The sequence below is a fragment of the Cupressus sempervirens genome, chromosome 4 (genome assembly GCF_028749045.1).
Source record: "Cupressus sempervirens isolate cs-2001-9-10 chromosome 4, ASM2874904v1, whole genome shotgun sequence".
Taxonomy (NCBI): Eukaryota; Viridiplantae; Streptophyta; class Pinopsida; order Cupressales; family Cupressaceae; genus Cupressus; species Cupressus sempervirens.
The window spans coordinates 148,715,054-148,742,411 of NC_143121.1; positions in this window are offsets into that span (position 1 = coordinate 148,715,054).

Below are 27,358 nucleotides of genomic sequence, written 5' to 3' on the forward strand. Positions count from 1 at the left end.
GAGATCTGTGCCAAAATGTATAAGAAAGTATACCCATCAATACTAGAAATTACCTTGACAAGTGTGCCAATTTGTACCAAAATTATCTCGATTTACCTACCAATTTTTTTTGTCATGTGTGAAAAATCTCGTGTTTTAAAAAATGTCAGTTTTTGTACCAAAAAGCTCAATTTGCTTACCAAAAATATCAAATTTTACACCCAAAAAAATCTTGGAATGTGTGCCAAAAATCTCATATTGTGCATGAAAAATCTTGATTTGCATGCCAAAAATCTCAATTTTCATGCAAAAAGCTCAATATTCGAGCTGGAAAATCTCTATTAGTGTTCTCAAAAATATTAATTTTCGAGCAAAAAAATCTCGAGCTACATGTGTAGACACCTAAAAATCCTTTGGAAAATAAAATATTTTTATTTTCTAAAAAATGTCCCAGATGACATCATCATTAATTAATTAATTAATTAATTAATATTTTATGCCATTAAATCCCTTTATCTTAATTAAAAATATTTAATTAAGGAATCACTCCCAAAAATGTTTAAATCTTATTTAAACATTATTTCCTTATTTATTAATTATTTAATTGAAAAATTGACCAAAAATCCCAAAATAAATAAATAATTTAGTTTTTACCCAAAACTTGGCCAATTTTTTTAAGACCACTAACCTCTTCCAAAATCTTCTAATCCTTCTTTAATTTTGATTAAAGGCTAATCCCATCATTTCCTATCCCTAATCCCAACTCAAAATATTTAATTAAGATTAAATATTAATCCTCATGTTTATTAAAAATATTTTTAATAAATATCTCCTCAACCCAAACCCTTGGAATAAATAACAGTTTATTTATTTTCTAAAAAACCTTTTTTATCCTCATCCTAGGAAGTTCTAGACTCTTCTAGAAAGTCTTCATCCTCATCCAAAGCCTAGACTCTCCTAGAAGATGTCAATCATTATCTTTAATCCTAATCCTAATCTCCTCCTAACCTTGTCACATTCCCTAAACATGGGTTAAGACTTGCTAACTCAAACCAAAGTTAACAAATATCTCCTCCTTCACCCACCCTCATTTATTGCCATCCACTTGCCTATCCCTAAGCTAAACCTAAACCATCCTAATCCATCCTCTAATCATTTGCACAATCCTAAGCAAGATTAAAACCTTCCTAATCCAACCCAAGTTGAAATTCCTCACCCTCCAACATAAATGACCCTCAAATATCTCTTACACTCTCTTTCAATGCTCTTACAAAGCACTTATGAAGGGTCTTTATGAAGATATTATCCCTTGAGCCTCTTTTGTTGACTCGTCCTTGCCCTTTCTTCCATCCTCTCACCCTATGACATGTGTCACTCTCTGATTGGATGTAAGGAAGCACAATCCATGTGCTCTCCTCTCATTCAATCTGAGCCCTCCATAAGCTTTCTCCTTTCCTTCCATCTTAGCCCTCCATCCCTCAAGCCTCTTGCCTATGAATTGGATCCTTCCCCTTTGCAAAAACAAAACAATCTAGAAAGTAAAGCCATAATGCCATTTTGAGAAGCCATTTTTACATCAAATCCATTCACCAAAATCTATCAAAAATCTTCCATTGGAGCCCATTTGAGCATTTGAGCATACATACATAATCAAGCAATCTTAGCTATTAGACACACCTCTACATCAAGTGATCATCCTCATTGAGAGAGCCTATCCATGGCTCATATTCTCATTTGAGGACTTCACTTTGTCTCTCATGAAGTTATGTTAAATTAGTATGCAAATACTTTTTGATTGTTTTAATTTAGTGTTTCTAACATTCTAAAGTAGCATACACAGCATGCTGAAAATTTAAAAAATTACTGCCCTAAGAAATGTAGCAAATTTGGGGTCAATATTTTTTGGCCTCAAATTCTAACTATGCCAAATTGGACAAATTTTATATGAAAATATGGGTTTTTGTGTGCTCTGAGCTCAATGGTAATGTCCATTTGGTCTCAAAGTGCACCGAAAAATGATGACTCCCTAAATTCAATACAAAAAAAAATTCTAAAAAATGAATCTCTCCAAAGAAAACATAGATCTGAAAGCCAAGCCAAACTTACCATAAACAAAACATGCACATGAAGATTTGGAGCTCTAATACCATGTTTAAGTTGATGAAAGATCAACCCTATAGCTCTGAAGGATCACTTGCATGCAAACTCCTATCATAGAAAGAGAGAAGCAAAAGCAATGGAGTCTTAGATCCATACATGAGACATTCTTGATGGGCAAAAAGAGAAATTGCTATAATCAAAAGCGAATGAATTAAATTACAAAGAGTTCAATTCTTATAAAAGGAGATCAAAACCCTAAGAGGTAACTAACCTCAGTTGCATGATAATAATTAATTATTATATGCCCAAATTTTAGCTTAACTAGAGATAATAAGTGACTTAATAATTAAATAAATATAATTTAATTATTTAAAAAACACTTTATTACTCTAACAATAGTTACAAGCATCCTTTTGAGAAATATAAAAATATTTCTTACCTTCATCTTTGTAGTCTTTGTTACCTTTGTTTCCTTTGTTGTCCCTATCATCTCTCCTTCATTTGTACTTAAAGTCTTTCCTTTCCTCTTTCTTGTCTCTTTCAAAACATCTAGGAGCCATATGACCAACCTTTTTACATGTAAAAAAGATAATAGCAAGTTTACATTTGTATTTTCCTTTTCCTTTGTGAATTCATCTGGACAACAATACCTCAAGCCTATCAAGGTCATCATCTTATCCACTTCTTTTCTTATTTTTATTAGATCCATCAAGAGTTAGTTGTGTTTTGAATACAAATTCAATAATAGTAGGGGAATAATTATCAAAATTTGATAGTTCAAATGCAACAAGTCTACAAATTAAACTATGCAAGGTTACATCATTACTAGGTGTACACCTCGATTATTGAATTGTAGATACTCTAATTGCATAGATAGGAAGTAAAATCCATAATACCTTACTTATGATAGTCTCATAAGATATGTCTCCTTGAGCTCCTCTGATAACATTCACCACTTCTTTGATTCGACCACAATATTGTGCAATAGTTTCACCTTTTATTCTCATGTCATCAAACATTCTTCTCAATGTTTCTGACTTATTCCTCAATGCATTCTTTTCTCCTCCATGGTATGTACCAATTTGTCCCACATTTTCTTAGGAGTATTGCATTGCTTTATATCATCAAATTATGCATACTTAGGGTTGATGTAAGTTCAATCACCATATGGTTGTGCTCCTACTTCTCTTTTATTTGTTCAACTACCATAGGTCTAGGCACCTCAATGTATTGATTGTCCAAATAGTATGATATGGAATCTCCAATACTAGATAAATGCATTCTCACTAGCCTTTTCCATGCTATGAAGTTCTCCTTCTTTAGCATAGGTATTCTCTTGTACATTTTGATCTTTAGCTTGAGTCCTTCAAACTTTTCTTGCAAGAACCAAATCTTTGATACCAATTGTTATAATTATTTAGAATAATTGAGGGGCTATCTTAGATACCCACTTGGTCTATATAGCATATCATCAACAAATCAAATTTTCATGTAATTTCTTAACTCTGTGTCCTAAATGTGTTGAATGCTAGTAAATAAACTAATGTAAAATATAGCATGCATAACAATTACACCCACACATTAAAATAACACTTTGACACTAAGATTTAATGTGGAATCCCAATTTGGGAAACCACTAAGTAACATGCTATGAATTGTTCGCTCTTCTAAAGAGAACTTGGTTAAGAGAAAAATTTGTTATAGGTTATACAATACATTGTTAAATGTGACCTGGTTAAAGGATTTAATCACCTTGTTAGGATTGACTTTGTTAAAGGACTTTGGATCATTCCAGTAGAATGCCACCATGATTAAAGAATTTACAAAATCATTATTAGGTCAACCCTTATTAAAGGATTTTGACTTATCAAATAGTTAGAATGTAACAATAGGTTTGATTTGTAAAGTAAAACTCACTTTCAAAATTTTGATCTCCATACACTCATCTCCTAGTTCATTGATCGACCTCCATTGTCATCTTCATCGCTGATTTTCTTGGCATCTCCCTAAGCAATCACTCTTCACCAAACTCTTTACACTTCTCCTCTACTATTATGTTCCTCATATCTTCTCCTTAAGATCATCAATAAACAAAAAACCAACCTTGGAAAATATCTCCTACACCTCTTAAATAGGAAATTTCATATTTTTGTTGCTTAAACATCACTATTGATCTTAGGGTTAGGTCTAATTCATCGAATCCTTCCATCTTTTTGTTTTCCTTCTTCTCCTTGAAAATTCTAATTAAATCCTTTCCTTTGATATCTTAACAAACTCTCCTCATGCATTAAATATGCTAACTCATCAATCCTTATCTTGCACACACTTTGACTAATTCAAAATTCCAACAACTCTGGCCTCAAATTTAATTCATTCTCAAGATTTTATTTCTTTTCACTTAGTAATCACTATGTTCTTCTTCTTGGTCATTATTGTGTAGCATGACATACACTATACTGTCTCACTTGGTATCAATAGGGTTGCTCGATCATTACTATGCTTTGTTGCTACTAGCACTTCATCCATTTGTTTAGAAATAACTAGGACTCATTTTGAACTATTTTTTTAACTTCTACATAAGTCCCTTGTAGAGTCTGTCACTAGTTTATATTCAATTATTATTGCCAAACTCTTTTAGGCCAATTTATGTTTATGCTTGATAATTAGTAGCATTATTTTCCAGATTATGAGATATGATTATACTTTGATGATGATTATTTACAGTGATTTCAATTATTATATGATATGATTATACTTTGGTACTAGTTACTTCATGTATGCATGATTATACTTTGATGATGATTATTTATAGTGATTTAAATTATTTTATGATGTTAGTAGATGGATTATTTGTATGTGTTTTATATGGATACATACCCCATACTACATGTGTATGGTGTGCATGCATGTTTTCTTTCTGTATGATGTTTCTGATTTGGTTAAGGAAGGGAGTCATGGTTACCTGCTAATTGGGATCTACATGATACACCACTTCCTATCATTGTCTATTTAGTTTATAATATATGTGTTTGTACATGTGTGGATTTTATACAAATTGCAAGTACTGGGTATCGACTTCCTTGAATTGTTAGGATGAGTATACCCTATCACAATATCTCAATGGTAAGAGAGGAGAGATAAAATCTTGAGTCCAAATCCTAAGCTTTAAATCAATTGTCCAAAAAAATTAGGACAAGTATCTGAAATGATTACCCTTCGAAAGTCATCGTATGATGTAAATTCATGATTATAACCCTTGAGTTTGATCTTGTATGTGGTATTTTATGATAGGTTTTAATATTTCATCTTGTAGGTCTTTAGTGATTTTTCTGTTACTTAAGTCAAATTAAAAGATTAATTAATGATTTAATTTAATAGAAAATTATTAAAATAATTTTAATATTTAATTAATTGGGAAATTAATTAAATAAAATGAATTAAATTTAAAGAGAAAATTATAGTTCTAAATCTAGAGCGTAATAATATTTATTTAATTTGATAATAATATATTTAGGAGATGATTTTTAAATAAATACTAAATATTATTATTACTTAAGTTAATAAATATTTTACTAAAAATAATGCTTCAAAAATAAATTAAAGAGTGAAAGAGAAATTAATTATTAAAGATATTTTAAATTGCATAAAGTGTGCATGAATATCCAAAAAAGTTAATAAAGAGTTAAAAGATTGTGATCAACAAGTTCCCTTCCATGATTGCATAATTAGTGTCCTGATTTTAGGGAAGAACTCCATATCAGAGATTGAGAGTTCTTTTCATAGGGACTGAGATTTTTGGAGAAGGGATTTTTTAGATAGAAGGTTTTGAGAGAAGAGAATTCTCACAATCTTCACATGATTGCATATTAGCATCAGAACCAAGTAGAACCTCATGTTTTCTTCACCTAGTGAATTATGTAATTTAATATTCATGTCTACATCATGTTTGATAATTCGTGTTTCCAAATTTCTATTGTGATAAATTTTTTAATCTCTCATTGTGAATTACTGTTATTCATATGAATTCTTCTATATATAGGGATTGAAAATTACGAAACCCTCATTCCATGAATTGAATAATTATTAATTGATTAGAGTTAGTTTTGAAAAGAAATCAATTTCAAATTGAAAATTTGACCACTTGATCTGGATTTTTCTATCAGACAAAGTTTGCTATGTTTATTATTTTAAAAATATTAAAAATAATATTGAAGGAAGGAATTGTTTTATAGAAAAATTTATTTTTATATTAAAATTTATACTAAAAATAAATAAATAAGAAAAAGGAAGAGAGGCAGTTTTTACCCCACCTCCCTTCCTGATGACACTTTTCATGTTGTAGTGATTGTAGTGAGGATTGTGGCAACAACAACAGTACCTTGGACTATTGTTGTCGTCATAGGCCCATTGTGGCTAACAACCTTCAAAAAGAGCCACATGACTTTCCTAGACTAGTGGGCCTTAATCATAATATACAATGTTTTTTTTTTAATTTTTTATAAATTTTGTTAAATTTTATTTTATTTTTAAATTTTAATTATTATTAATAATTTTATTAATAGTTTTTATTATTAATTATTGATTTAATTAATGATAATTAATATTAATATAGTTTTTTTAATAATTAATAATTAATATAAGTAAATTTAGTTTAAGTAAGTTTAATTAATAACATATATTCTCTAATAAAGTTTTAAATTTATTTTATTATTATTAATATTTTTTATTTTTAATAATATTATAATTATTTTATTAAATAATCAATTATCTTTAAATTATTTTAGAATATGAAATTGCAATCAGATAATAGCAATTGTGGTTTTTGGTCAAATATGGGAAGTGGGTTAAGTTGTAAGGGTACACTGTAAACATCATATATTCAAAAACATACATTGAAACTAAAAACTTAAACCTTATTGTTAACTTAAACTATGTGTTTCAAAATCAAACCAAACTATGAAACTACACTATTATCTGTATATTGTCTTATGTTTCGGGGTTTGGGTTGACTAGAGTGTTGACTAGTCTTAGGATGTTACTAGAGGCTCAGGAGTTTTTTTTTTGTGATATTATGATGACTTAATCTTGATATTTTTAAACTCAACCATGGTAATGTGTCTGGTATGCTCTATGATGAGTTTGGATATATTGTTAGTTATTACTTTTAGTGTTCTTGTGTGATAACAATATGAATGTTATGACATACCTGACTTAACCTTTGAGTCTTCAATCAGTTATTTTTGGGATGCTTTCGAGTTTCTTGTAAAGAATCGAGGTGTTATTGTGGATTATCTTTTGATGCTTTCCAGTCACTTGTATAGGGCTAATGTGAAAATTGTGATTCTTTGACTTGTACTTTTATGAGCCAAGGGTAGGTAATCTATATGTGAAGTTAGGAAGTGGCTTGCAATGGAGACTGGCACCCAAAGTGTCTGCTAGGGTAACCCATTGTAAGTAGTTAATAAGTGAAAACACTACCCCAAATGAGAGTAAATTGAACCTAATAAGAGTCTTTTCTTTCTTCACCCATGCCTCAAGTGGTAGTATAGACTAGGATATGAGTAGAGAGGATGTTTGATTGTGATCATGCATCATTAGTATGCCTTCTCAATATAAAAGGATACATGTGTTGCATAGAGTCTATTGGGACTACAAATTGCATGCTTCATTTTAACTCACATTTCGATTTTTTTAAAATTTGAGCCCTATAAACGCTTTTTAATGCCTATGTAACTGGTTGTCAGTTTGAGGCCTAAGGGGTTTTTAATGTTTCTAACACCTTTCATTCAGTCTTCTTATGTGTTTTATGAAGTTAAATTCTGATCTATTCCGTGAAATCCCTCTTAAGCAATTGTCAAATCTGCATTTTCACCTAAGTGTCAAACAACAACAGGAGGCCTAGTTTGCATTTGAATATCTTGCACCCAAAAATGTTTCATGATTTACCACTTTGGGAATATCTAGTGTCCATAATCAAGAACCTATGTTTCAGATTTTGAGTCATTTCGAGTTCGTTTGACTAGGTTTTGAATCCCTCAAAGTTGGTCAGTTACTATTTTTATGATTGATGAACTTTGCACCTAATTCTGGGAGGCCGTATTTGACGTGCTATAACTTTGACCCAGTTGACCAAAATCTTGAATTTCCTTTTGTGTTGCATTGTACACGTCAAAAATTTGTTATGTGTCAGGTTTCATCTTTTGATGAATCCGTTTGATATGTTTTCAAACATGATTCCAAACGAGATTTCTAAAGTTTTTCTGGTCTCAGCACTTGCAGATTTGTCAGTACCCCTGTTCGTGGTGTTATAACTTGAAATTCATGATTGGAAAGATCAAATGGATTGTACCATTATGTTTTCCACTAAAAATACTTTAAGTGTGCCAGTTTTTAACTCATGACGAATCCATATGCAGACTTTTCCAGGTCAATTCTGTTTGCCAAAATCACTTTTTTGCCATTATTTCAGTTTGCAAAATCCAAGTAGCCTACTTTGAATGCTCACCATTTTCGTCTTGTTATTCTTCATGAGCCCAAATAATAGATCCATAATGTCCTCATGACAGAGAACCAATGCCCCAGTTTTCATTTCCCCATGTGCTCATTTGCCCAGTTTTCAAAGCCAAATCTGAACCTAGTTTGTTGTTTTCTGACTTGTTTACTTGCAGGTAAATCTGAGAAGGCAACTTTGATATTTGATATCTTTCGACCCTGGATTCATCATGAGACAAGATCTAACAGGGTGAAAGTACGTGGAGAAAAGAATTAGTGGGTCAGGTTATTCGATCATGGTTATTTGTTTAGCTCAATTTTTAAAGGTAGTCAACAGACCTCCTGGCGCAAATTTGATAGTCTGCAAAAAGTGGGTAAATGAGTTTTAAATGATCAGTCACCGATCAAATTTTTTTCTAATCAGTATGATGGGTTTGATGGATCAGTTTGAAGGTTTAGGTGTTTGGAAACAAAATTTTTTTTTAGCCGGACCCACTTTGGGGCCTAGCTAAATTCATCAGCTATGTCTCAGCCAAAGGCATCATTAGCCAATCCTCTCAAAAAAGAGAGATTAGCATCTTCAAGTACATCATAGGCAAAAGTATCACTTAGGGAGTTTTTTGGAAAGGAAGTGGTTAAGAAAACTAGAGCTAGGGCTGTGCGAATGACCAATTCTCTAGAAGAACTTGAATTAAGAAAAAACATAGAAAAGGATGTCCAGGAGGATAGTTTCTTGAAAAACCACAAGAAAGCAGAATTGAAAGGAATAGATGCTACAAGGAATGAGTTAAAAATGAGTGAACTCTACATCAATTCACAAAAGAGGGAAACTTCTGATTAGGTAGGCCATGTCAGGTTTTTGGGAGAGGATGTTGCTATGACATAGGTTCAGAAACTTGCAGATGGTTTCGATGATCAGAAAAATAAAATTTTGACTAATGAAAATATTAGTGCTAATGACACCCATACTATTGAAGAGATCATTGCTGATAAAAGTAGTCTGAAAAGTGTTCTTATAGAAGCCGAAGGAAATAAAGATTCCAAGGATCATAATCCAGTGCTTCAAAAACCCCAAGTGCATGGGTTCAATGTGATAAGTGCACAAAATGGCATCAGATACCTATTGAATTGGCTGAGTATATAGACATAACCAACCCTAGATGGTATTGTCATGACAACTTGGACAAAGCTTTTGCTGATTGTTCTATGCCACAAGAAAAGTCTGATGCTGAAATTGCAAGACTTGATATTTCTGAGAGTTCCAACTTCAATGAAAATAACAACTTAGATGGCCAGGTAGGCTCAAAGGCTATTCAGAAGAGCCATATTCAAGTGGCTCAGAAATATGTATGGACATGAATTGAGTGCAATGTTTATATTAATAGATGCCAGAAGAGTCCAAGAATTGATGAGATAATGATTAGTCAGTGCAAAGCTCTTGAAGATGGCACTCTTGGGTGTTGTGGGGATGATTGCCTAACCCGTTCAATGAATATTGAATGCATTCCTAGCACATGCCCTTGTGGAAGATCTGTGTTGTAACCAGAGGTAGCAATTAAAGAAAGAAGTTAAAAAATTGAAGACAAAGGAAGACCTTGTCATCACAATTGAAGAGGTCAGAGTAAGATTGGGGCCTTCCAAGGGTTGGGAGTTGCTTGTAAGAAAATTTGAGGCTTGCTAGTGGCAGAAAGACAATAGCATGCTTGGAAGAACAGACTACATCCAAGCACAAGAGGAGAAATTCACGAGCAGCCTGCAACATCCTCAAATGAAGCCTCACATTTTGATTGAATAGCTCTGCACACCATGCATTGAAAAGAGCTTGGGTAGTCAACTGCTAAACAAGAAAAACAGTCAATGCAAGCTGAAAAAGAAGCAAGTAAAAGCAACATAAAATGAAGCCCAATGCTTGTCAAAGAAAATTAAAGAACCCACATCTCACCAAAGGTGAAGAGTAGCCATAGTGTTAAAGTAGACACACCCTGCACTGTTGTTCAGTCAATAAATCTATGCCAAAGCACAATAAGAGAAGTTGCAGGCTTGCAAGAAAGAAGACATAAGCTCCACGACAAGTATTTTGTAAAAATGCAGCTCAAAGTCCCTGCACTCCACCCAAAGTAGTAGGGCAGCATGTAAAAGAACCCCAGCCATTGCATGAGAAGGCATTTGTTTTGAAGAAGAGCGGACGATAGTTTGAAAGGATCCTTGCGAGGGTAGAGGTAGCCCATTCCAAAGAAATACTTAATGTAAAAATTTCAAAGGCCTACATTTTAAATTGGAGGATAGCCCCACTCAATAGCTTAGGCATCACATGAATGGCAACTCCACATCTAAGAATAGAGGCAAATCAAATGAGAGGTGAACAGGATAGCATCTGCACATTTTTGGCAAGAGGGGTCGATATCAATTATCCCACATTTCTCTAGGGTTTAACTTTCATATTAGTTAAATACTATAACACATAATTAATATAATGTCTTAAGACAATGACCTTTTATAAGGCAAAACATGCTTGTGAGGTGGACCCCATGGCCAGTGTGGAGGTGGTTACTAGTTGTAGGCGAGTTAATTAAAAAATCTTGAGCAAATGCACACAAATGATGATGTGGCACCCAAATTGAAGATCGCTCTAAGATGACAACATGTGGCAGGATCGACCATGCCATCTTCCCCACAAAAATAAGTTGCACCCAGGTTAAATAAAATAGGAATGTGGGAAGCTACCATGTGGCAGTGGGTCCTGCAAGCATAAAAATGGCACTCAAAGGCAAGATGCAACTGATTGATGACACGTGGCTTGATCATTTGGTTGGTGCATTCTCGCAAAATGGAGTTGTGCGAAGTTAAAAAAATGCAGGAAAGCAGGCAAGGTAGCGAGGCCTGGGTGGGGTGTGATGTGGCAACCTCATCAACGGATGAGGTGGTAGTCTGCATAGCTAATGAAAGGCTACCACGTGGTGAAGATGAGCAGGTGGTGATGACAAGGAATAGGGTAGCCAATCAGGGGCTGCCACGTGGCAGCCCACTGGCCCAAAGAGGCAAAATTTTAAAAAATGCAAAAATAATAATTTTGAATTATTATTTCAAAAAGTGATTTGCACGTTCAGTCTTTTTTAAAATTCAAAAGGGTTTTAGTATAAAATTTGAACTTTTGGACTGAATTAAATTTTTGAATTTTTAAAAATTCAGTTGCAAACCTATCTTTTATAGCTAGAGGGGCATTTTTTCAAATTGACTTTCAGTAGGTTTTTGGAAAGCAAACTATGGCTTATCGTATACCATCAGAATCGTGGAAGTTTGAACTTTTCAATTCTGGAGTCAGTTTTTGCATAGGAATCCATCTGTTCAAGCTACAAGGGGATTTATCTCAGGTACCTAAATCACAATTGTATTCAGGTACGAAAGTTCAAAATTGTTTCCTAGGATGGTGATGACATGAATTTGGTTTAAAGGTAGTAAAAATTTAGTTTGGGTCGAAATATGTTCAGAATTGATTCAGTAAAAAACCCAATTTCACTGGCATTTATAAGGTAGATCAAATATTTTGGTGACTCAAAAAGGTTTCATCATTTCAACAAAGATATTTTGCAAGTCAATAATAGAAATGATGAAACAAGATCATATTAGAATAGGAGTTGGAAGGAAGCAGTTATTCAGTTACAGAGGATTGCATTTCAAATGGACACGTGTCACTTGAAGATCAGATTTGAGATTCTTTCCTTTGCTATATCTTTCTATCTTTCATTCTTTCTAAGGGTTCCAGTTTTTTGTTACTGAGAAACTAGTTGGTTCCAATTCTTTGGAGAAAATTGGCACATTACTATGATACCAAGGTTTTGGATCTAGTTCTTGATGCATTCCCATGACTGTGACCACATTCTTCAGCAATATTCTCTTGTATGAACAGTAGTAGGAAGGTTAATATAGCAAGTTTTGATAAGTTAGGTTTCTCTATGTTTTCATTTCATGCATATGGTTGTATTGTTGCAAAGAAATTAATACAAAGAATAGCAGGATTTCATCAGTTTCATCTTGAATCTTATCTCCTGTCTTAGTAAGCTTCAATGTTTTACGATCTTTGAACAGAGAGGATAGGTCGTAGCTGTAGTCCCTTAAGGGCTGTATGATGTTTTATTGTTTCTTATAACTCAAAGGGTTGTGTAAATTCTTCAGTAAATCAACAAGGTTGCAAGTTTATTAAGGGGGATATCAGGTAAGAATGAGGTTCAAATTGAGCATAAATGTCTATTTAGAAGTTAAATAGATAGATTAAATATCTAAATATATGTATAAGTATCAAATATCCATATGTATGCATTTGATTCATGGACTTGTGCAATGGAATATGCACTGATCAGCTACAGGGTCGTTACTTTCTTACTGTTGCATATCTAAGGGTTTTTTGAAATCAACATTATAAATCAAACACTTTTCCCCTTTATGTTGAAGGACTTAATTGTTTTGCCCTCACTCAGCTTATGCATATTCTAGATCTGCATTTAGCTACTACAGATATGTGTCATTTCATGAGTTATTAGGAGAAATAAGGGCTTGTATCTGCTTAATAGATTCAGGGATATGTTTTTGCACTGGTACGATATCAATTGAATCTCAGGTCCACCCGCCTAGGTTTAGCAGAGCTTAAAGTAGAAGAAGGGTCATGCCTTATAGTTGGCCCTATGTCTAAAATGACTTGTTGATAATGGGAGTTAGCTACCCCTAGATATGTCATGTTCTCATGGAAATAATTGAAAACCCTCCAGCATTTTCAAACACCAACAGAGTCACTAGGGGGTCGACGGATTAAAAGACTAGTAGGGTAACCCTAGAGTTGGTTCATATGATGACACTTGCCCAGTAGTAGTATAGATTTCCTACATGTCTTTGTTTGCTTCTACATTTAGATGTTGATTTATCTTAAAACCTTTGAGTTAGATCACTTTTAGGGTTTTCCTTGACTTAGATATTACGTTTGATTTTTTGGATTGATATCCTATTTGGGACCTGAGACTATCTCCTCAGCATGGTGGGAGTGGACCTTTTTGGGAGTGGTAGTGCATTTTACTTTTAGTATTGAAATTTGTCCGTAGATGTTGTGGCTAGAGTTTTCTTTCTGCATTTTCTTTCATTCTATCTTTGTGTATTATGATGGATGGTTATATCTTTATGGTGGATGAGTTTACTTATTGTACTATACTCTATTTCATATATTTGAAAGGAATGATGTAATCTATTTTATAAATGTATATTATTTTAGCCTTTCATATCTTGTGACATGTATAGTGGATGATTGTGCACTCCAAATTGTATTGCCAAGTGGCATTTGGAACGAATGTATATTCTTTAAATGGAATTGGACTTGTAGTTATTCTTTCATGTGGATGTGTTATTTATTAGACTTAGTATTATTTAAATTTAAATGTTACTCAATGTGTTGAGATCCTTAAGGAATATAATCTATTATATTTTCTTATGTATGCTTGTATATTATTACTTCCACTACTTTATGATTGTTGTACATGTTATTCTTTTAAAAAAAATGTTTGGCAAACTTAGTACAACTTTAGGTTAGTTCTTTTGGATCCCTTGGCAGGGCATTACATCCCTTAATCTTCTTAAATTCCTTCATTCATCAATCAACACTAATACTTAGTCCACCTTATCATTTTGACTTGTTTTAACTCTAATTAAGATTTATCTATCTATCTTTGTCACTTCATGTATTGATTGAACAACATATTATCTTGTCAAGGAGTAACTTATCAAGTGCCCATTTTATTTCTATGATACTTAACTTCTCATCACTCATCAAAACCACCAGTTCACCTTACTATCTCTTCTATTCAAATCATTTTCATCAATCAAATGATATGACACTCTACACTACTAGTAAATGTCGCTCCAATAGGCTTGATATTCTTTGTTATTGATAAGTTTGACATTAATGATAATATAACATTTTTCCCAGTTGTAGTTTCTATATGTGTATGTGTGTGTGTGATATATGTATATGTATATGTATATGTATATGTATATGTATATATGACACACACACACATACATAAATGGGTATGTGCAAGATTATGGTCAACCAAACTATGGCCTTAAGTGGTAGTAAAAAATCAACAAATTAGGGTTATGTCAACTTGACACATAATTTCAAAGTGGTTTTAGACTTTATATCAAAAAATTGTAAGAAAATAATCTATAAGAAATTAAATTTAGTTTCTAAAATACTAGGCCTTATCTAGAGAAAAACTAATTTGATTGGTCAAAAGTTTAGATTTTAATGCAGTACTATAAAATTTTTAGGGAAAAAATAAAAAATAGGTGTATGTCTAACAACTTTAATCAAAATCAAAGGAGAATATTTTTTAATATAATTATAGATAAAAAAATTAGACTCATGCCTAGATGTGACGCATATTTTTAGGTATTTTTATTCCAAGTGAATAATTAAATATCAATTTTCTACTAAAACTTTTTCAAATTAAAAAAATCCTATGTCTAACCACCTTAACTAATTGAAAATTTGACCAAATTTTTTTTCCTTATACTAGGTGAACCATAGAATGTGATGCAACTTTTGGATTTAAAAAATGTTATACCATTTGAAAGTTATAGGTATTGTTCAATTAGTATTTCAATCAACACTTTACAATCATCTTCATTGAAAATTAATTAATAAATACTTATCAAACTTAGAAGTTGAAAGATATTATATTGATAGAATCTTGAGAGTGTTATAAAAAAAACACTTTTCATTCACTCAATTTCAATGAAAATAACAATGTCAAAAGGCTACTCAAAGTCTAAGTGTCAGTGAAACCCTTCTCAAACATGTTTTTTAGGTTGACCAAATAGGTTTGGTAAATACCAAGCCTGATTGGATACCTACTTTCAAATTGGGTAACCGGTGATAGAGCAGATACCTGCTATGAAATCGAGTCTCTAATTACTTTGAATTTTCCAATTGGAAGGGAAACCACCCACATTGGAAATTTTGGAGGGAAATTTCAAAGATTTATTATGATTACTATTATTATTATTATTAAATATAATATAGTTATAAATATAATTATTATTATAAATAAATATAATATAGTAATATATATGATAAATATTATTATTAAATATATATAGTAATATTATATGATTATTACTATATATATAATAATATATATGGTTATTATTATTATTAAATATATAATCTATTAATATATATGATTATTAATGTTATACAATCTAATAATATATTATTATTATATTAAAATATACAGTATTACATTATTATTATATTAAAATATATAGTATTATATTATTATTATTAAATATAATATTGTCATGAAATGCATAGAGAGGGGTCATAGGTTAACATATGACCCATGTCGATGCATTTCATGACAACATATGTCAATAGGGTCCCTAGTGACCCCTTTCGAAGCATTCCAATGGGTCCCTACAGGCCCTAGGGATATACATTGTTATGAAATGCATCGAGAGGGGTCACAGGACAACCTATGACTCCTCTCGATGTATTCAAACCAACAAAATGGGTCCCAAGGGACTCTAGGGACCCTAGGAACATATGTTGTCATGAAATGCATCGAGAGTGGTCATAGGTTAACATATGACCACTCTTGATGCATTAGAAAAAGCCAAATGTGTATGTAGGGGCCCTAGGGCCCCTAGGGACATATGTTGTCATGAAATGTATTAATACAGGTCATAGATTAACCTATGACCCCTCTTGACGCATTGAAACCAACCAAATAGGTCCCTAGGGGTAGTAAGGCCACTAGGGATATATATTTTCATGAAATGCATTAAGAGGGGTCACAAGTTAACCTATGACTCCTCTTGATGCATTAGAACCAACCAATTGTGTCCTTGGAGATCCTAGGGCCCCTAGGGACATATTTTGTCATGAAATGTGTCAAGAAGGGTCATAGGTTAACCTATGACCCTTCTTAATGCATTAGAACCAACTAACTGTGTCCTTGGGTGTCTTAGGGCCAATAGGGACATATGTTGTCATGAAATGCTTTCAGAGGAGTCATAGGTTAACCTATGACCCTCCTCAATGCATTAGAACTAACCAAATGCCTCTCTAAGGGCCCTAGGGCCCCTAGGAACATATGTTGGTCATAGGTTAACCTATGACCCCTCTCAACACATTGCAACCAATATTAGAGTTTTTTTAGAATTTGATTGTTTCTTGGATCACACATAGTGATCTATCATCTGGATGAAGTGCAAGAAAATGTTGATGCTCTTCATCCTAATGATGGATCACTGTGTGTGATCCAAAATGTTGATGCTAAAAAATTTAGACGCAATCAAATTCTAGAAAAACTCTTATATTGCTAATTGATTGTTGAAATCAAATGACACTTATCATTAGAACCAACCAAATGGATCCCTAGGGGCCCATATGTTATCGTGAAATTCATGTATAGGGTTAATAGATTAACTTATGACCCCTCTCAATGCATTGGAACCAATTAAATGAGCTCGTAGGGGTCCTATGACACCTAGGGACATATGTTGCCATGAAATGTGTTGAGAGGGACCTATGACCCCTTTGAATGCATTGGAATCAACCAAATGCATCCTTGAGAGTTCTAGGGCTCCAGGGACATATGTTGTCATGAAATGCCTTAAGAGGGATCATAGGTCAACCTATGACACCTATCGATGCATTAGAACCAAAAAATTGCATTCCTAGCGGTCCTAGGGCCCTTAGAGACATATGTTGTCATGAAATGCATTGAGAGGGGTCATAAGTTAACCTATGTTCCCTGTCAATGCATTGGAACAAACCAAATGTGTCGATAGAAGCCCTAGGTCCCCTAGGGACATACGTTGTGATGAAATACATTGAGAGTGGTCATAGGTTAACCTATGATCCCTTTCAATACATTTGAACAAATCAAATGGGTTCTCATGAAATGCATCGAGAGGGGTCAAAAGTTAACCTATGACCCCTCTTGATGTATTAGAACCAACCAATTACGTCTTTGGAGGTACTAGGGCCCCTAAGGACATACTTTGTCATGAAATGAATTGAGAGGGGTTATAGATTAAAATATGACCCCTCTCGATGCATTAGAACCAATGAATTGCATCCCTGGGGGTCCTAGGGCCCCTAGGGACATATTTTGTCATGAAATCCATTGAGAGGGGGCATAGGTTAGCCTATACTCCCTCTTGATGCATTGGAACCAACACGTTGTCATGAAATGCATTGATAATGGTCATAGGTTAGCCTATGACCCCTCTCAACTCATTAGAACCAACCAAATGCGTAGCTAAGGGCCCTAGGGCCCTTAGGGACATATGTTGTTATGAAATGTGTTGAGAGGGGTCATAGGTTAACCTCTTATTCCTCTAAATGTATTCAAACCAACGAAATGCATCTGTATACGACCTAAGGCATCTAGGGGCATATGTTGTCATGAAATGTATCACCCTTCTCAACACACTAGAACTAACCAAATGCATCCTTAGGGGCCCTAGGGCATGTAGGAACATACATTATCATGAAATTCATCAAGAGGGGTCATAGGTTAAGCTATGTCTCCTTTAGATGTATTAAAACAAACAAAATGCATCCATAGGGGTCCTAGGGCCCTAGGGACATATGTTGTTCTAAAATGTGTCGATTGAGGTAATAGATTCATGTATGACCCCTCTCAATTCATTATAACTAGCCAAATGTGTCCCTAGGGGACCTAGGGCCCCTAGGGATATATGTTGTCATGAAATGTGTTGAGAGGGGGGGGGGGGGGGGGGGCTCATAAGTGAACATATGACCCCTCTCAACACATTCAAACCAACCAAATGCATCCCTAAGAGCCCTAGGGCCCCTAGGGATATACATTGACATGAAGTACATCAAGAAGGTTTATAGGTTAACCTATGACCCCTCTCAATGTATTAGAAATAACCAATTGTGTCCCTTGGCTACCTATGACCACCACAAAAATATGTTGTCATGAAATGCATTAAGAGGGGTCATATATTAAGCTATGAAGACTCTTGATGCATTAAAACCAACTAATTGCATCTTTGAGGGTCATAGGGTACCAAGGGACATATATTGTCATGAAATACATCGAGAGGGGTCATAGGCTAACCTATGATCCCTCTCAATCCATTTTATAACAACATATGACCCCAACGCATGACCCCTTGGGACATGCGTTGTTATGAAATCTATCAAGAGGGGTCATAGGTTAACCTATGACACCTCTCAATGCATTAGAACCAACCAATTGCATCCCTGGGGGTCCTAGGGCCCCTTAGGTCATACATTGTCATGAAATGCATCAATAGTTTTCATAGGTTAACCTATCACTCCTCTTCATGCATTATAACTAACCAAATGCATCCTTAGCATTCTTAAGGCTCCTAGGGACATGCATTTTAATGAAATCCATTGGTGCGGATCATACATTAACCTATGACCACTCTCGATGCATTGAAACTAACCAGATACATTAGTAGGGGCCTTAGGGCCCCTAGGATCATATGTTATCACTAAATGTGTCGAGAGGAGTCATAGGTTAGCCTATGACCCCTATCAATGTATTAGAACCAACAAGATGCATCCCTAGGGCCCTAGGACCCCTCGGGACATATGTAGTCATGAAATGTGTTAATAGAGGTCATAGGTTAACATATGACCCCTCTAAACTCATTAAAACCAACCAATTGCATAGCTAGGGGGCCCTAGGGTCCCTAGGGACATATTTTGTCATGAAATTTGTCAAGAGTAGTCATAAGTTAACCTCCAACTCTTCTCGATGCATTTGAACCAATGAAATGTGTCCTTAGGGGAGCTAGGACCTCTAGGGACATATATTGTCATGAAATGAGTTGAGAGTGGTCATAGATTAACCAATGACCCCTCTTAATGCATTAGAAACAACCAAGTGCATTCCTATGGGTCCTGGGGCCCCTAGGGACATATGTTGTCATGAAAGGCATCGATAGGAGTCATAGGTTAATCTATGACCCCTCTCGACACATTGGAGCAAACCAAATTCATATGTTGTAATGAAATGCATTGAGAGGGGTCATAGGTTAACTTATGAACCCTCTCAACTTATTAGGACCAACCTAATGCGTCTCTAGGGGTCTTAGGGAACTTAGGGACATATGTTGTCATGAAATGGGTCGATAGGGGTCGTAGGTTAACCTATGACCCCTCTCTTGATGCATTCGAACTAACCAAATGTGTCCATGGGGGTCTTAGAACCTTACAGACATATGTTGTCATGAAATGGATTAAGAGGGGTCATAGGTTAACCTATGACCCTTCTTGATGCATTAGAACCAACCAATTGCATCCTTGGGGGTCCTAGGGCCCTTAAGGACATATGTTGTAATGAAATGCATTGAGAGGGGTCATAATTTAACCTATGACCCCCTCTCAACACATTGGAACCAACAAAATGCATCCATAGGGGCCCTATGGCCTCTAGGGACATACATTTTCATGAAATGCATCGAGAGGGGTCATAGCTTAACATATGACCCCTCACAATGCATTCTAACTAACCAAATGGATTGTTTTGAAATGCATCAAGAGGGGTCATAGGTTAATCTATCACCTCTCAACATATTATAACCAACCAATTGCATCCTTGGGGGTCCTAGGGTCCCTAGGGACATACGTTGTCATGAAATGCATCAAGAGGGTTCATAGGTTAACCTATAACACCTCTTTATGTGATAGAACCAACCAATTGCATCCATGGCAGTCATAGGTACCCGAAGGACATACATTGTCATGAAATACATCGAGAGGATTCATAGGTTAGCTTAAGACTTGTCTCAATGTATTAGAACCAACCTAATGCATCCCTATGTGTCGTAGGGCCCTTAGGGACTGATGTTGTTGTACAATACATCGAGAGGGGTCATAGGTTAACTTATGACCCTTCTCGAAGCATTAGAAACAACCAAATGAATCCCTAGGTTTCGAGAGGGGTCATGTGTTAACCTATGATGCCTCTTGACACATTTGAACCAATGAAATGTATCCCTAGGGGACCTAAGGTCATTAGGGACATACATTGAGAGGGGTCATAGTTTAACCTATGACCCCTCTCAATGTATTAGAACCAGCCAAATGTGTCCCTTAGGGTCTTACAGCCTCTAGGGACATGTTTTCATGAGATGCATGATGCATTGGAACCAACTAAATGCATCACTAGGGGCCTTAGCACCTTGAGGGACATATTTTGTCATAAAATATGTCAAGAGGGGTCATAAGTTAACCTATGTCCCCTCTTGACACATTAGAACAAATCTAATCCATTGAGAGGGGTTATAGGTTAACTTATGACCCCTCTCGATGCATTAGAACCAACCAATTGCATCCATGGGCATCCTAGGGCCCCTAGGCACATATATTGTCATTAACCAATTGTGTCCATGGGGGTACTAGGGCCCCTAGGGGCATATATTGTCATGAAATTGTTGAGAGGGGTTATTAGTTAACCTATAACCCTCTTGACACATTAAAACCAACCAAATGCATATGTGGAGGCCCTAGGGCTTTTAGGGACATACATTTCATGAAATGCACTAAGACATGTCATATGTTAATCTATGACTCCTCATGATGCATTCAGACTTACCAAATGGGTTGTCATGAAATGGCTCTAATGTGTTGAGAGGGCTCATAGGCTAACCTATGACCCCTCTCAATGCGTTTAATTGTAACTTATGTCCCTAGGGTTCCTAGGACCACCAAGGATGCAATTGGTTGGTTTTGTCATGTGGAGAGATACATTTCATGAAAATGTATGTCCCTCGGGGCCCTAGGAACCCCAGGGATGCAATTGGTTGTTTTTAATGCATTGAGAGGGGTCATATGTTAACCTATGACCCCAGTCATTGCATTAGAACCACACAGATGTGTCTCTTGGGTTCCTAGGGCCTCTAGGGACATATGTTATCATTAAATGTGTCGATAGGGGTCATAGGTTAACCTTTGACCCTTTTCGACACATTGAAACCAACCAAATGCATCCCTGGGGCCTCTAGGCCCCTTAGGGACATACATTGTTATGAAATACATTGAGAGGGGTCATATGTTAACCTATGTCCCCTCTCGACGCATTACAACCAACCAAATGTGTCCACAAGGGTCTTATGTTCCCTAAGGACATATGTTGTCATGAAACACATTGAGAGGGGTCATAGGTTAGCCTATAACCCCTCTTGATGTATTATAACCAACCAATTGCATCCCTAGCGGTGCTAGGGCCCCTAGGGACATGTTGCCATGAAATTCATTTAGAGGCGTCATAGGTTAATCTATGACCTTTCTGAATGCATTGGAAACAACATATGTCCCTCGGGTCCCTAGGACTACCAGGGACACAATTGGTTGGTTCTATCACATCGAGAGGGGTCATAGGTTACCCTATGACACCACTGGGTGAATTTCATGACAACGTATGTCCCTAGAGGCCCTGGGACCCCCAAGGATGCAATTATTTTGGTCTAATTCATTGAGCGGGGTCATAGGTTAACCTATGACCCCTTTGATGTATTTCATGACAACCCATTTGGTTACTTTGAATGCATCATGAGGGGTCATAGGTTAACCTATAACCTCTCGATGCATTTCATGACAATGTATGTCTCTAGGTGCCCTAGGGCTTCTACAAACACATTTGGTGGGTTCCAATGTGTTGAGAGGGGTTATACGTTAACTTATGACCCCTCTTGAAGCATTTCATGACAACATATTTCCTTAGGAGCTCTATGACCCCTGGAGATGCAATTGGTTGGTTATAATGCATTGAGAGGGGTCATAGGTTAACCTATGACCCAACTCAACCCATTTTAGGACAACATATGTCCTTAGGGGCCCTAGGAGCCCTAGGGGATGCATTTGGTTGGTTTCAATGTGTCAACAGGGGTCATAAGTTAACCTATGACCCTTATCAATGCATTTCATGACAAGATATGTCCCTTCAGGTCCTAAGGCCCCTAGGGACCCATTTGGTTGGTTTGAATGTGTCAAGAGGCATCATAGGTTTTCCTGATGGACATATTTTTTCATGAAATGCATTGAGAGGGATCATAGGTTAACCTATTACCCCTCTGGACACATTAGAACCAACCAATTGCATCCTTAATAGTTTTAGCATCCCTACAGACATATGTTGTCATGAAATTCATTGAGAGGGGTCATAGGTTAACCTATGACCCCTCTCGATGCATTGGAACTAGCCAAATGCAACACTAGGGGCCATAGGGCCCTTAGGGACATAAGTTTTCATGAAATACATTGAGACTTTTCATAAATTAGCCTATGACCCCTCTTGATGTATCCAAACCAACCAAATAGTTCTCTATGGGCCCTAGGGGCCATAGGGACATGCATTGTCATGGAATGCATCAAGAGGGGTAAAAGGTTAACTGATGACCCCTTTCAACACATTAGAACCAACCAAATGCATCCCTAGGGTTCCTAGAGTCCCTAGGGACATAAGTTGTCTTGAAATGCATTGAGAGGGGTCATAGGTTAACTTATGATGCCTCTCGATGCATTGAAACCAACCAATTGTGTCCCTGGGGGCCCTAAGTCCCCTAGAGACATACGTTTTTCATGAAATGCATGTAGAGGTGTCATAGGTTAACCTATGAGCCCTTTCGATGCATTAAAACCAACCAAATGTGTTCGCAGGGGTCCTAGGGCCCTTGGGGACATATGTTGTCATGAAATGCATGGATAGGGGTCATATGTTAACATATGACCCCTCTCGATGCATTAGAACCATCCAATTGCATACATGGTGGTTCTAGGGCCCCTAGAGACATACTTTGTCATGAAATGCATCAATAGAGGTCATAGGTTAACCTATGAGCCCTTTCAATGCATTACAACCAACCAAATGCATCCATAAGGCCCCATAGGGACATGTTTTTTCATGAAATCGATTGACTAGGGTCATAGGTTAACCTATGACCCATCTCAATGCATTGAAACCAACCAAATGCATCCCTATGAGCCCCACTATGGACATACGTTGTCATGATATGCATCGAGAGGGGTCATAGGTTAACCTATGACCCCTCTCAATGCATTGGAACTAACTAGATGAGTCCTTGAGGCCTCTAGGGCCCCTGGGGACATACGTTGTCATGAAATGTGTTAAGAGGGCTTATAGGTTATCTATGACCCCTCTCAATGCATTAGAAACAACCAAATGTGTCCCTAGGTCCACTAGGGACATATGTTGTCATGAAATGTGTCGATAGAGGTGATATATTAACCTATGACCCTTCTCAATGCATTGGAACCAACCAAATGGGTTCCTAGGGGCCCTAGGTCCCCTAGGGACATATGTCATCATAAAATGCATCAAGAGGGGTCATAGGTTAACTTATAACCCCTCTTGACTCATTTGAACCAAAAAAATGCATTCTTAGGGGTCTTAGGGGCCTTAGGGACATATTTTTTAATGAAATACATCGAGAGGAATCATAGGTTAAGCTAAGACCCCTCTCAATGCATTAGAACCAACCAAATGCGTCCCTAGGTGTCTTAGGGCCCCTAGGGATATGTGTTGTAATGAATTGCATTGATAGGGGTCATAGGTTAACGTATGACCATTGTGGCTCATTAGAACCTATAGAATGTGTGCCTAGGGATACTAGGGCCCCTAGGGACATACATTGTCATGAAATGCATCGAGAGGGGTCATTGGCTAACCTATGATCCCTCTCAACACATTAGTACCAACCAAATTTGTCACTAGGGGTCCTAGGGCCCCTAGGGATATATGTTGCTATGAAATGGATTAATAGGGGTCAGAGGTTAACCTGTGACCCCTATCGACATATTATAACCAACTAAATACATCCCTAGGGGCCCTAGGGCCCCTATGTATGTATGTTGTTATGAAATGCATTGATAGGGCTCATAGGTTAACCTATGACTCCTCTCCATGCATTAGAACCAACCAAATGGGTCCTTGGGGGTCATAGGGCCCCTAAGGATATATGTTGTCATGAAATGCATTGAGAGTGGTGATAGGTTAAACTATGGCCCCTCTTGACACATTGGAACCAACCAAATGCATCCCTCTAGGTAGTAGGGCCCATAGGGACATATGATGTTATAAAATTCCTTGAAATGGGTCATAGGTTAAGCTATGACTCTTCTCGATGCATTAGAACCAACCAAATGTGTTCCTCAGGGCCTTAGTGCCCCTAGGGACATACTTTGTCATGAAATGTATTGAGACGGGTCATAGGTTAACTCATGACCCCTTTCAAACATTGGAACCAGCCAAATGCATCCCTAGGGGCCATAGGGTCCCCAAGGACATACTTTGTTATGAAATGCATCGAGAGGGGTCATAAGTTAACCTTTGACTCCTCTCAATGCATTAGAACTAACCAAATGCATCCCTCATTGTCTTAGGGCCCCTAAGGATATATATATTAACTTTAAATTTGTCAAAAATGGTCATAGGTTAACCTATGACCCCTCTTGACACATTGGAACCAACCAAATGCATCGCTAAGGCCCCTAGGGCCCCTAGGGACATACGTTGTCATGAAATAAATCCAAAGGGGTCATAGGTTATCTGATGACGCCTCTCAATGCATTAGAACCAATTAAATGAGTCCTTGGGGGTCCTATTTCCCCTAAGGACATATGTTGTCATGAAATGAATTGATAAGGGTGATAGGTTAACCTATAACCCCTCTCGATGCATTAAAACCAACCAATTGCATCCCTGGGCATCCAAGGACCCCTAGGGACATATGTTGTCATGAAATGTATTGAGAGGGGTCATAAGTTAACCTATGACCCCTCTTGATGCATTCAAACCAACTAAATGTGTCCCTATGGCCCCTAGGGACATACGTTGTCATGAAATGCATTGAGAGGGGTCATAGGTTAACCTATGACCCTTCTTGACACATTCAAACCAAGCAAATGAGTCCCTGGGAGCCTCAGGGCCCCTAGGGACATAAGTCGTCATGAAATGCATTGAGTGGGGTTATAGATTAACCTATGACCCCTCTTTACACATTAGAACTAACCAATTGTATTCCTATGTGTCCTGGGGCCCCTAGGGACATAATAAAATAATATAATAATCATATATATATATATATATATTAATATATTATATTTATAGCTGATAATAATAATAATAACAATAATGACATAGATTACGTTATTATATTTAATAATAATAGTACAAATCATAATAATATAATAGTAAAAATCATAATAATATAATATAATATTCATAACAATATAATACAATAATCATATATATATATATATATATATATATATATATATATAAATCATGCATATAAGTTAATGAAATTCGTTACATTGCCTGTGATTCTCTTTAGAATTTGGGAATAAATATCTGATATTTTATCTGATATTAGATGTCTAATTTAGTATCAGGTATCCAATATGAGATCGGATATCCAATTAAACTAGCATGATTTTTCCAACATATTCCCTATCATTGTAGACTTGACAATATCACTTTTTGTGGGCCATTTTCACAAGTTTTGGGAAAACTAAGTTTTTGGGGCCCAAATGACAAAAATGGTTCAATAATATATCATTAGGAGTAGTAGTCATTGAAAGGATAAATGTAAAAGAAAGGTATTGAATGAAGACATTGCAACATATAGAGAAAAGGACAAGGTAAATCACCAAAGGAAAACACAAGGTATATTAAATGTGAGTCAAGTTGATGATGTGTTGGTCGAAGGTGAAATCATAGAGTCAAATAATGAATATGTGTAGTTGGGGAATGATAATGTACCATTGAGAACGATAATGATGGGATTGAAAATTTAGAGAATGAAAATTTGGAGAATGAAATGCTACCAAGTCATAATGTAAATTGCATGATTGACCATGCCAAACATTATAATGCATAAGAACCTTACATATCTCCTAATTATAATCAACATGAAGGTTCTACAACACCAAAATGGATACTTGAAATTGATGAAATGATTATTACCAATTTTTAAGGGAAAAAATCAGAAAGAACCATTTGGTTATGGGCTTCAAGACTATATAAAATATTTTTCAGCAACAAGATAGAGATGGAGCAATGTTAGCTTTTTATGCACTTATTAAGGATGCAAAAGATGAGACCTATGCTTTCCAAATTGAAGATTCGTGTTAAAAAAATTGGAAAGAAATGCCATTATTATGAAAAATCTTTTCAGTGCTCTCAATAGCATTGAGAAAAATATTAGGGAGAAGGATAAAAGAGTTGCTTGAAGGGTTATTACAGCCTCTTTGGTAAGTCATCATTTAAGAAAGGGTAGATATATGAGACAAACTTGTATTGACTTGAACCTAAATCATACTACTTTGAGAAGAGCACTTAGTAGATAAGAGAAAATTGATGATTCTCTTCAAAATGAAACATGGGCATTTGGGGGGAGACTTCCATGTTTTGATAAGAAGCTATTCAATGATGTGAAGGAAGAAATTACACAATTTTTGCACTCTAGCTCAAGAGCATCACCCAATGCCAAAGATGTGTTAAAGTTGAGAATTGGCATTAGAGACCACACACCACATCTTAAACATTATTTGGAGGTGAATCAAACTATGCTATTCATACAATTTAGATCCAAGTCTTCATATATCACAAAGGGCTTTTGAATCTTTGAAACCATTTTATTGTGTGCCACTTCAAATTCAAAATATTGTAAATATCATGTCGAGTTTTCTATGCACCATGAACTATTACAT